Here is a 12969-nt window from a genome sequence, read left to right as displayed (position 1 = left end):
TGAATCCAGTGTAACTCGAAAATATTGCTTAAAAAAAACAATTAAATAAATTCTCCAGTTGTGAAAAGGAGAAAAAATAAGTTGCCAGCTTAAAGTTTGTATGAGGTTCAAGTTATTTCAAGCTTTATCAAAAAGGCACCACTTAAAAAGGACTTAGTGAATAAACTTTGATTGATTGATTGATTGATTGATTGAATAAACTAATGGTTTATTAATGGTTAATTTAGCATAAACTAATGTTATATACACAGCAAAGTTATAAGGTCCAAAATTATACATTTTATTAACAGTCGTATTGAAGAATGTAGTAGATAACTTAATATATACAATATTGTATTATATTAATACGAAATATAACCACATTTAATTCAAACCATTGATGATTAAGCCTATCCTTGTGCTCGTAAGAGAGACAACTGCTTATACAGAGTATGGCTGCTCAAAAAGTGTGGTGCCTGCCCCAGCTGTATACACACAAAAATACCTGAGTCAGGTCTGATAGTTTTGCTTGACAGAGCCTATTTTCAGATAACAGATGCAGGATAGAAATAACGTTAACACCAAAACGTTGCACAATTAGTTTTTTCTGAAACACCTTATTTCCTCCCTTTGTGATAGCAATCTGTAACTAAAGTTGGAATAAAACTGTAATAAACATGACCAATCTTCACAACGTCTTCAAAACAAGACGGAAAAGTGTAGTCCACCAGGTGTGGTCAATCATTCTGACAGAAAATATTTTTCAATATTACCCTGAGGCAAAAAAAAATTCCTCATTTTAACTCTTCAGACTTAAGCTCAAAAGCATGTAAATCAAGAGTAAATACAACACTTAAGAGTTTTTAACTATTTTCACATTTAGCTTTCTGACAAATGTAGGAAATGCTATTCTGGTGTGTGGTCAGATGAATGTGTCAGTGTATATTTTAGATATAACACCAATATCATCTGAGTTTGGACTTTGAGACTAAACTGTTTTTAAACACAGCCGATTCTTGTGACGTGGAGTAAGTGTGTAGGCTCTACCCATGTGGTCTACTGCAGAGGCGATTCTAGAGTCTGTGGGGGCCCTAAGCAAAAATTCCCAGGGGGGCCCTTCCAACCAGTGTTCATCACCATTATGTTACAAATAATCTGACACCAACGAAAAATGTATGAGTTCGAAATATATTTTTTTCAAAATGAAAGAAACAACATGTAAAAACCTTGTAATTAAAAAGTATGTGAAAATATACATGTAAAGAACAATAAAATACTATAAATAACTGAAAAAACCCTATATAAACTGAGTAAAAAAAGATATGCATTATACTGTGAATAATCCTCTTCATTTTCCAACTTGCAGAACGATAACTTCACAGAGGTTAAAGTGAGGTGGGGCCCCTTTAGGGAGGTTTCCTACTGAGATCGCCCATTGTTGTTTAAGGGGGACAGGGAGGCGGCTGCTCACTGCACATTTCAGTTAAAACAGCCCTCAGGCTCCGAGTGTCGGGGGCCCCCTATCAGCTCGGGGCCCCAAGCAGTTGCCTGCCTTGCCTGTTCACAAGCTGCGCCTCTGGTCTACAGTAGTGGGTATACTGTCACTGTAGAGTCCAGACCCAAATATTTATATATAGATGTACAGCATGGGTTGCCAGATCAGCAGTGCAATAACCTACAAAATTAGTATGCAAATGCTAAAATGTATTTTATTTAATTAGGGTGTGTTTTTAAATGAAAACTCCAATCATAAATTCCAGGAGCGTCTGTCTGTCTGTGTGTCTGTGTGTGTCTGTTATTTGCATATCACTCCGATTGATTTCAAACTTGACAGGTGTTTTGCTACGGGCACGAGTTCGTGCAACGTCAAGTTTGATGTTGTTTGGATCAGTAATGCAAAAGATATCGTTAAATATATCAGTAAAAGAAGCACACATTGGCCTTCGCCGCTCTACTGTAGCCACTCCCCCTCTCACTCACACAGCACTGTGGTCTACCTGAGAGGATGAGCATCTGTGGGAAAACATTTAAGCGAGTGCAAGATGTGTGGGTGTTTATTGTGTCAAATAAGGGTTAGTCAAGCTGAGGCTGGTGAAACTTTATCAAGTGTACTTTCTAATAATGCAGGACATTATTTAGCAGAACTTTGTTGAAGCTAATAAACAGTAACACATTTACATTAAGTCTAATACAAACCCTCACATAGTATGTAATCGACGCAGCATGACCTGGGTTTTAAATGGTCCAGCAGTCTTTCCACATTAGGTTTGCAGCACTTTCTCTAACTTTGTGTGTTTCATACCTGATTAAAGCAGAACATCCTGTGTTTTTTTGGAACATCTTCATCTTGAAGCTGCCTGAAGCCGATGTCAGTATCAAACACAGACATGGACTTTTTGCTGCAACAATAATTATTCCCTCAGAATCAAACCAAACACCATCCAAGCTGCTTTTGGTGACATCAAGAAAAAAAAAGATAGATTCTTACTGTATATAGCCACGCCACTGTTGATTACTCCTGATGTACCCTCTCATTGACTTCCATTATAAAAGCTGTCACAGTATGGGCTCATGAGTCATAGGTTCTGTGGTGCTCAGCTGTGTGTTCCTTTGGGGTTTATCCAAGGTAGTGATTCAAAGGACGTGACTAAACAGCAAGAGCCATATGAAGGTTTAGGGATCTGTGTAATTATTGTTTATTTGTACTTATTTTAATTTAACAGGGGAAGTTAACTTTTACTAACAGCTTGTGCAAACATGCTATGAATGGCTCAGTCATGTAATCACTTTAATTAAGGTCGGGGAGGGTTTATTTTCTCTGGTAATACACAATATGTAAGTTTTCTTTCTCGCCTGAAATGAACTTGCTTTACCTCCCGTGACCTCACGTCTGTTATTGTGACCTGTGGGTCAGAGCAACCTTCTCTAGGGATGAGAAAATAAAATAAACAGTTTGTCACTCTTGCATCTCTTTAATCTTGATTCACCTCCTCCAGCTATTCTGGTTTAGCTCACTGTATTTGAGCTTCAGACTCGTGCCTGTTGTCCAGTGTGGGTGTGCACTATGATTCAGGAGCACAACGTTGGCGGCAGTAGATTCTGCAACAAGCCCTGCATTTGCATGGCTCTGTTCCTCATGACACTGGTGTTCACCTACAGTCTTTATAGGTGCACTGGTCACTATAATTCACTGGTAATGATTTTCTAAAGCCTGTGACCAACAATGTTAATGTAATGTAACAGCCACCTCTGATTTGACATGTTTTGACATGCTAAAACTATCCAGGAGCACAGACATTGGACAGTTTAGAAACTGAAAAGCTAAGTTATTTATCCCATCACTGCTGTGTATGAATTATGATCCCTAAGACTGCTTTCAGTAGTTGTTGCAGTGTCTTGGAATCTGCAACCATTCACTATCAGCCTGTAAGTGTTTTAAATGAGCCTGTTGACTGTGTTCTTATCTTTTTTTTTCCCTTACTGTTGCTTGATGTCTTTGTTTATGCCCTGCAGCATGAAAATGAGGATCTCCCTCTATTAATTGTCTGACTCTTAAACACACAGTATGTCATTTCAGCCACTAACTATCTCCAAATTAAATGACATCAGGAACAGAGTGGAGTCATGAGAGTTGTTGTCTTGTTGTTTTACGTGCTCCACTGTGCATTGGGTTTTTTTTTATGGGCAGAGCTTTGGTGCGTGCAGAACACATAACAAACGGAAAAGAGTCGTCGTGATCCATTAGTAACAAATAAAAAAAACGAGAAGTTTAGGCACAGATGGGTAAAGAGGATGATGTCATTCAGGCTCGACCAGAATGAAATGGTCCATTACCATGTTTCCATCGTGTGGAACTGTTCGGTTTGATACAGTAGGCTACAGTATGTATTTTTTTCCATTAGGAATAATAACAAAATAACCAGCCCCTACAGTTCCTTTTTTTGAAACCCTTTACTAAAATGGTATGGTCAGGGTGGAACCAAGGTTGAGTGGTACAACTTCCCGTTACTTATCTTGCTGACACGGCCATCGGGCACAACCCACACCCTGTCTACCAAGTGAAGATTCTGTTCTTAGTCAAAAAGCAAATCTGACCCAGGGCTTTACCATTCCAAACCGTACCGTACTGTTTTTAGATCGTTTAATGCAGACATGTTACATATAATATCTTTAACTATGACGTATGCTGCTGCCTTTCTTGGCCACGTCACCCTTCTTTAATTAAAGGTTATCTAGAATACAGTAACATAAAATGAAAGGAAGTAAATGGTAGAACAGTGATTATTACAACAATTGTTAATTATTTTCTGTCGTGTGGTGTTTTTCTCACCCTCGGTCACCCGTGCATGAATTGTGACTTGAATTCTACCATCTTTTCTTTCTGTCTCTCTATAAATCAGTACTTCCGATGACCCAATTGGTGAAGTAAATTATATCTTGCAGTAACCCATGAAGTCTCGCTTCAAACATTAATGCTAACAGCCATAAAATGAATGTGTGTTGCCAAAAAAAATTAGTGCATTGCTAGTAAAAAAAAAAATACAGCAGACATCATGGTTTCCCCCAGGTCTTATATTCTCATTGATGCTGTTTGGAACCAAAGCTGATTTCCACTAGACACTTTTTAGCTGGTGTGACACAATCTCCCCAAAGATTGAACACAAAGTTTGTGTTATAAATTGGGTCTGGAGCATCAATGAATCATGCCACTGACTGAAACTGATGAATGATTCATATCGTGGCATAGCTATTACCCAATGTATTGTTATGCAATGTAATAATAAACCACTCAAATATCCCTCTGATAAACACCCAAATTCCAATTTAATGTATATCTATATGCTGATGTGTATCAGTGTTTCAGTTAGTGTACGCTCTGCATTCCAACATCTGAAGTTTTGTTTTCATAAGAGGAAGGAAACCTCAGTTCTTTATATATATATATATATATTCACCATACCTCTTCAGTCCAAGGTAATTTCATTCAAATGTCAGCAATATTTTGGGATCATGTTCTTACAACATGTTTTATATACACACGTCACTCACCCTTGTATTGTTTCATATCACATACACTGGATTTCATCTGAGTGTGGGTTTAGTGTGGGCTGCCAGAGAGGCAGCTGTGGTGAAAGTTTCTTGCTCTCATAATATTTGTTTTTCTCCTTAAACTTTCAAATTAAATCTGATCCTTTTACAACAATTTTTTTTCTTTTCTTTCTTTCTTTTGCTTTTTTTTTGCATATAACTGATTGTAGTCAAGCATAAAAAAATGCACATTTTCTACCCTCAAATGTAGGACTAAAAGCATTTATTTTAGGGGAATTCATCATTCAATATGCATTAAAGGCTCTGGCTGAGTAAGGTGGCCATTACTTGAAATCAGTGTGAGCTCACTGTCAACACCTTATACTTCTACAATCCAAATTATTTTTTAAAGCCCTGCTCTCAGCACACATAATCTGCCCCTCGTTTAAGATGATGTTTTCACTGCAGCCCGGGGCTTAATTTCGTCATGTAAACCAAGCTGGAATTATATAGTGTCGCGCACTGACTACTTGTAAAGCCACAGACATATTTGTCCTATAGTTTGCCAGTTTTGATGGAAAATGTGACTGAGGAGAAAATTTGCAGGTTGTTTAAAATGACCCAATTACTGTTTTCAGAGAGGTTTTACACATTCAGGACAATAATCAGTGACTTGAAACGTGTGCTGTCTTTAAATGTCTAGTCAAAGTAGTCAAGAGCCCAAAAACAAGTGTCATTAGATGTCACTGGAATGGCTCCTTAAAATTATAGTTGTGGATAATTGTGACTTGGAAAACCCAGATTTCTTTCAAGCTTCCTATTCCCTGTTGTCTTACTAAATAAAGCTTTCCAAGAATACAGGAACGGCTACTAAATAGGCACATACTGCTTCACAGGGAGGAGATGCCAGTTCACTATCCAGTGTACATGGAGGTGATGGATATGTCTGTCAAGTAATGTGCTTTCACTGTGAAGCGGACCCACTGATTTCCTTGCAGTGTCGCTCTGAGCTGAATTAAGTCAAAGAAAGCGTGCTTTCTGTGCCCTCGGGCTTTGCCAGAACTACTCACTCTTGTTACAATAACACAGAGGCATATTTGACTTAGTAATTTTTTAATGCTAGTGCTAAACCTTCAGTGAGATCTTTCAGTTGTCTATGTGTCAACGCCTCTATAAATCTGGTTGTACTATCTTTGGTTGTTGAGTCTTTCTTCTTTGTGAGCAGACAGTTGCAAAGTGCTGAAATATTTGGGAGTGCTTGGGCAACCTGACAGACAGCAGTGAGCTAGACTGGAACACGACGGTTATTTATGCATCGCACAGAGGGAAAGGACATTTATTAATGTCAGAATTAAAGCAAGTGAAAAGAGAGAATGAAAAAACATTGGCATTTTGAGGTAAAAAAAAAAAAAAAAAAGCCACATAAAAGCCATGAAACATCACACCACTGTAGAAAAATGCACGTTTGAACATTTGCCTAAATTGACCATGTTAACAAATACTCTTATTTCTGTGAAGTAACTCAAGTCGGCAGCATTGACTGCAGTTTGATGCTTTGTGCTCGTGTCTCAAAATGCGCAATCAGTTACAGATCTGAATAGGATATTCTATAATGCCTTGCTGATGATTTGTTGATTTGGTGCTATTTCCCTCAGTTGCATGTCTTCCCATCAGGTCCAAAGTTGTGATAGCCCGATGAAAAGACTCTGATGAAAACTCATGGATTGTATAATTTTTGGTGGAGTGCCATGTAGTGCTCTCAGGTTGGTTCAAGATCGAGTGAGGGAAACCTGGCTGTACTTATGGTTCACAGCTGTGTGGCTGGGAGTGCGTGCCAATTCATCACTGTCTGCTGTGTGAGGAACTTGGCAAATTTGAGTGTCTTTACTAGACATTATCCTTTGTCTGCAAATGAATGTATCTGCCTGTTGGCCATCAGTATCCTCTCCTCTCCAGTTTTCTGTAAATGCAAGGTGAAAATATGCAAAAAGAGCTTTAGGTTGCTCAAAAACCTTTCTGTGAATACAACATTAAGAGGAACGTTGACAGTGAATCAGTGTAAAAAGAGAGTTTAAATATAATGCTTCTTTTTTCTTTTTTTTTAAATCACATATATTTTGAGGCCAGTCAGTGAATGTTTTATTATTTTTTTTAATGTTTCATCAAATCAACGAATAGACGATTCCCTCAATTTCAATGTCAGATATAAAAAAAAAGCTCTGACCTGTTAATGCAGTTGACAAGCATATCCTGACCCACTGCCTCCCCTCTCTACCTTACACTGACTACAAAAGATCCGGTGAGTCGGCGGTTTCATTAGAAATGCCTAGATGTTGAGTGCCGTAACCGTACGCTATGAGACACGATGACTAATCTGAAATAAATCTTGCATGGAGCCTCCTCAAAACTACCCTACCTCTCATACTCAGGGGATAAAAATGTCATAAAGTCTGACTGTACGTGCTCACACACCACCAATAGAAACTTGCTAGTTACTTGGTGAAATAGGTTTTCTCAACATGTAATTTGGATCTAAACTTGTTGACCGTTTCATTTAAGAATGAATGACTGAATAATCCCCATCCATCCATCCATCCATCCATCCATCCGTTATCTACCACTTTATCCTCTACCAGAGGGTCACTATCTGTGCCTATCTCAGCTGACATAGGGCGATAGGCGGGGTACACCCTGGACAATTCACCAGTCCATCGCAGGGCCACATATAGAGACAAACAACCATTCTCTCACCTACGGTCAATTTAGAGTGACCAATCCCCAAATCTGCATGTTTTTGGACTTTGGGAGGAACCCGGAGAAAACCCACACACACACACGGGGAGAACATGCAAACTCCTTGCAGAAAGGCCCTTGTTCCAACCGGGGATCGAACCCAGGAACCGGGGTCTTCTTGCTGCAAAGGCGAGAGCGCTAGCAAGAAATTACAATAAGATGAAAGTAGCGTCTTCACCTTCACACAACCACTACACACATTGTTAGAATTCACTACACTTGTTTTGTCTGTTTCTTTTTATTTGCATGTGACTTTACAAGAAACCGGTCACATTCTCTAAATTGTACAAAATAGAAATGTTCTGTATATAAAACCAATTTATGTAAAAATGTAGTACACAGTACACAGAAGTGCAACAGTGCACTACTGTTTCAGTGTTTGTACATAACCAGAACGATATAATGCCATAGTCCTTGTGGTCATTTAAAATAGAAATTAGCTGTCAACATCACTAACAGTAGTAATTATATCTTTTTCAGACCTTTATGAAGCCATTACTCTATTATTTATTGTCATGCCAACTTGTTTGTTGCACTTAACGGAAAGGGATGTCAGGATTCATGAGTGCTGTGAAAGCTCTTTTAAAATGAAAAAAAAAAAAAAGATACCTGAAAATTGCAAATGGCTGGACAGGATGGCCCTTTGACCTTGTGAGGAGTACAGAAGACGCCGAGACCTGTGAGCATCTGAGGGATGGAAATGGATGCAGAGAGGCAGGACACTGAGCAAACATTGGGCGAGCGTGAGACGCGAGGCTCACACACCAACAGACCCGGTGGTGTGACCACGCTGTAATGGTATGAAAGCTAATTTACAGATTGAGAACAGAGGCCGTGTTCTCGCCCCTCAGCAGCCAGAGAGCACTGCTCTGCTCTGAGAGGCCGTTGTGTACGCGCATGTTTTTAATGGCTGCGTCACAAGCGAACCACGCTGCTGCTGCTGCTGCTGCTGCCACTGCTGTGCAACAGTTTGTAACTTTATATTAAAAATGGCCCTTAGATGCTCAAGGGGATGAAAAGCCACTTCTAATATTTGGAAAGGACTTTTACTGTTCATTAGTTACTTTTATGAAATATTGCTGCAGAATGCCTGGGGAGATGTGGGATCTTTAAAGAAAAACTTCAAAAGGTCAGTTCCATTTATAAACAAGTGAGCTTGTATCACAACACACAGCTCACACTCCAAAGGACAATAAAACTAAGCGATATATATATATTTATTACTAAGTCCACCCAAAATGCGGAGAGACAAAAGTCACAACTGCAGAAAAGGATATTTCCACGCATCAGTCTTGTGTAATATGTAATAAAGCCCTCAAGTGTGGTTACATCCATCACCCTGACCCTATGGGAAATGTCTGCCTCAGTCTGGACGGGGTGAAGGTCAGGCCAATGGTGAGACATACCAGTTGAGATACATGGGTGTGGCAGATGCCAGGGCCCACATGGACCTCAAAACAGGGGCAACAAACATCAGGGATATCCCTCCACTATTTCAATCCTTTCTGTGAAGCAATGAGAAGCATGGGATCTTGAACGGGCCAGAGCCGGACGTAATTGCTGCCTCTGCCGAGGCGTGGAGGCATAACCTCTAATTTCCTGTGAATAATGTCCCTGTGTCAGACAGCAAGCCAAAGAAAGTGGCAGTTTCTTTTCTCAGAGGGTTTGTGGCTCAGCTAATACACTCAACTGTGGCTTTATGACCAACAGGCCCGAGGGCCAGGCTCCTGAAAGCAACTCACGACTTCCTCTCAGCCTCTGCCATGAGCTCTGCAAGGTTCAATGTTAGGTTTAGGCAGACGAGTGGAGCACAGTTTATTTACAAATGTTTAAAGAATGATGGAGACTGTTGTAGAAAAGTAGAATTAAGAAATCGAGGATAACTGAGAAAGTCGTCTTAACTTGGCTTGGCTTAGGGTTAGGCCAAAATGAGGATGAGAAAGCACAGCTTGGTCAAGCCAGGTGTAAATGACAAAAGATCAGGACATACAGCTTGAATGTTAAAAACCTGGCATATCCTTGGTCATACATTGCACTTGCTGTGTCCGCATGTGCATACGTGCCTGAGGTTTCATTCATAAGAAACGGGGATCTGCATCATTCTAGCATTCCATGTATGTGTTCTCAACAATTTCTCAAGAGGAGTTTGCCCTCTTGTCCTTATATTCTTTGAGTGCACAGCTGTAAATGGTTGGGTATTGGTGGTCAAGCAAGTGTCTTTACCGTCCTCTTCATTGTCTCTTGCGCATACTTAAGGCCCATTTATATTCTGTGTAGGTGCAGGTATGCTTTATCCACTTAGGGTCCATGTGGACCACCACAGAAAAGGGTTTCATGATTAAACTTACAGAAGATCTTTGTGGACCCAGAAAGTATGACCTTGACATGACTCTTAATTGTTTGCGACTTTTGTCCTTTATCCAAAATTCAACCTGCCCGAGCTCAGTTAAAGTCTGTTTCAAACACAGTTACAGTACGTGACAATATGTTATTATAATGGGGTTCCTATTTTGTTTGTGTAGTTCAAATACACCTGGACAAACATGCCCATACACATGTGAAAAGAGACAGGATTGGGCAAAAGGGACATAACATAATAACATAATGACTTTACCCTGTGACTTGCTACTAAACGCAAGGCAGAAAAACATTAAAAGTGAATGTAAACAATGCAGGACTTTTAATGATTTATGAGGAAGCCAGGCAGGCAGAGACGAGCTGTTTCCCTCTGCTTTCACTCTTGAGCTAACTTAACCACATCCTGATTGTTGCTCTGTACTTAAAACACAGACATGAGTCTGATATTGATTGGATTCATCTCAATGCTCAAAAGTAAGCTAATAAGTTATTCCCCAAACTGTTCCTTTAAATCATTGAAGGTGCCCTAACTAAGACAAATAAAAGGATGAATAAGGAACTCACTGGGGGGAAAAGAAAGGGCAATGCATCCACACAAGAAGAAAACATTGCTCCCTTCTTTGTTTGTTTAACTGACTAAATGTGTTCTCCTTTTAACATTTCTTCAGAATCAGTTTTGACATTGGCCGTGCTGCAGAGGCCATAAAGCCTGCTGTGTAGAATTATAGACCCATTAATCATGGTGAATTTATTTGCTTTGAATAGTTTGGAGACAGTGGCTTCCTTCAGCTCCTTTTTTTTGGAGGAAGTTGCCTCTTCAGAGTAATAAGTTCACTCCTGCACTCTCGTCTGTCCACGCTCCTCTGGTGACCCCCGCGTGCAGCTGGTAGTGTTTAAACTTCAAAGAGTGAAAGAGATTATTCAACCACATATTGTCTATGTTTTACTAATTTTTGATTTTAGCACGTGGCCAATACTAATGATGGAAGTCCCATGAGCTTTTGTGGCAGTGTGTCTGTGGTTACTGCTGAGCATCTGAGATAACTGGGACCAGGACAGCGTGATCAGAGACAGATAGGCTGTAAGGCTAATAGACATGGAAAAGGGCCATGAAGGAGGCTTACAGCCTTTTTTTTTTTATATATTCTACTGAAATCTGCTGTCAAACCTGACATGGTCTGTTTATAATAAACAAGAACAGAAGACAAAAGGACCAGATGATGCCAGATCAGCAGCACTCATTTACTACTGCTGTGTCTAAATCTGTACACTGCTAAAAAACAAACAAAAAATGTGGTAACTAAATACAATAACTACTGTTGGGGGAAAAAAGAGGAGAGTAATTGCTGTATTTTCCAAAAATCCTTCATTAGATTGTTTTGGGCTTGCTGTTGACTGAATGCCATAAAAATGCTTAAAGTGCCAACTGGCCACATATCTACATTATTTTTGTGTTTACTGACAAAAATAATGAGCTTGTTTATTCAAATGTATTTTATTATTTATAATAAATACTCCCACAAAATCTAAAATGACTATAAATAAATTCCGAGTAATGTCGAAAATCCTGATTTAAGTTCAATCCTATACGTAATATCTGTGACGGAGACAGGTCACAGGATTGTTTCTTACCCACTTGTAAAACTACCGTTTTGTGTGTTGTAAAATGTTGTAGTATTTACTGCATACAGAACATTTGTGCAGGGTCTCTGTTTTCAACGTTGGTGCAACAAAACCAAAAGTGAGAATTTATATTTTTGTCTTTTTGCAGATTGCGTGTTTTCTGAGTTGCAAGCACAGCATGTATAAACAGTTCAAGAGGAGACTGAGTAACTGAAACAGATGTGGTCCTTGTTTAGATATTGTGGTCATGTGTGGATTACTTATGGTACGCAGCTTCAGTGTCTCACTCCGATCAACGTATGGGGTCTTTGGCAAAGGACCAAACAAGGAAAAGACACATTTATTTTTATCATCACAGTTTTGGAGCTGAGGCGGTCAGAGAGAAGAGACAATATGGCTTCTTCAAATGTTTGTATGGACTTTAGATGAGGTAACTTGTATAAGGGAAGAGCTCAGGATTCCCAACTGATGTTGGCAATAAAAATATATGCTCATCAAAATAGAGACAAAATATTGTATTTCTCATGTATTTAAGTTGGAATAATTTGCAAACTCAGTTAGTGTAGAACAAGATGTACATCAAGGCAGCCTGTCTATTTTTACTGGTAAGAGAAAAATGATTGAGGTTTTCTGGGTTTTATTGTATTTCTTCATTGTTTTGTATGTCACTCCATGTCATGTCATATTTCACATCACTTCAACAACATTATAAGACTACAACAGAAGAGTTGGACCATAACAACCAGTTTACACACATTGAAATGGAAATATAATGCAGAAACTCCAAATCTGCAACAGAGCTCCTGTCTACATGTGTTCCCTGTTCCCTTGTTCAGTAACAGAGGTCATATCTTGTTCATCCAGCACGCCGTGTTCCAGAAACAGAGAGCAGCTGGAATGTCTGGAAGTATGCAACATTTGGTATGTTTACCGTTATTCTGTGAAATGCTAATTCTACTACTAATGCGCACTTTATTCTGTTACAATGTGATTTTTCTGTTCACACTCTCAACTCAGATCAGAGTTGAGCAGTTAGGGGGAGGAGTGTTGAGAGGAAGGCCCAAAAGCAAACACTGGGGGATGGTCTTTTTATTTTAAAAAGTCAAACATAACGCTCAGCTCGTCTTCCCACCACAGTCATTTTTGTGCAGTCCCTATTGGATTTCAAGATGTTGGAATAAGTGATGG

Source organism: Microchirus variegatus, assembly GCF_963457635.1.
Source record: "Microchirus variegatus genome assembly, chromosome: 15".
NCBI classification, from domain to species: Eukaryota; Metazoa; Chordata; class Actinopteri; order Pleuronectiformes; family Soleidae; genus Microchirus; species Microchirus variegatus.
This window is presented reverse-complemented; position numbering follows the sequence as displayed.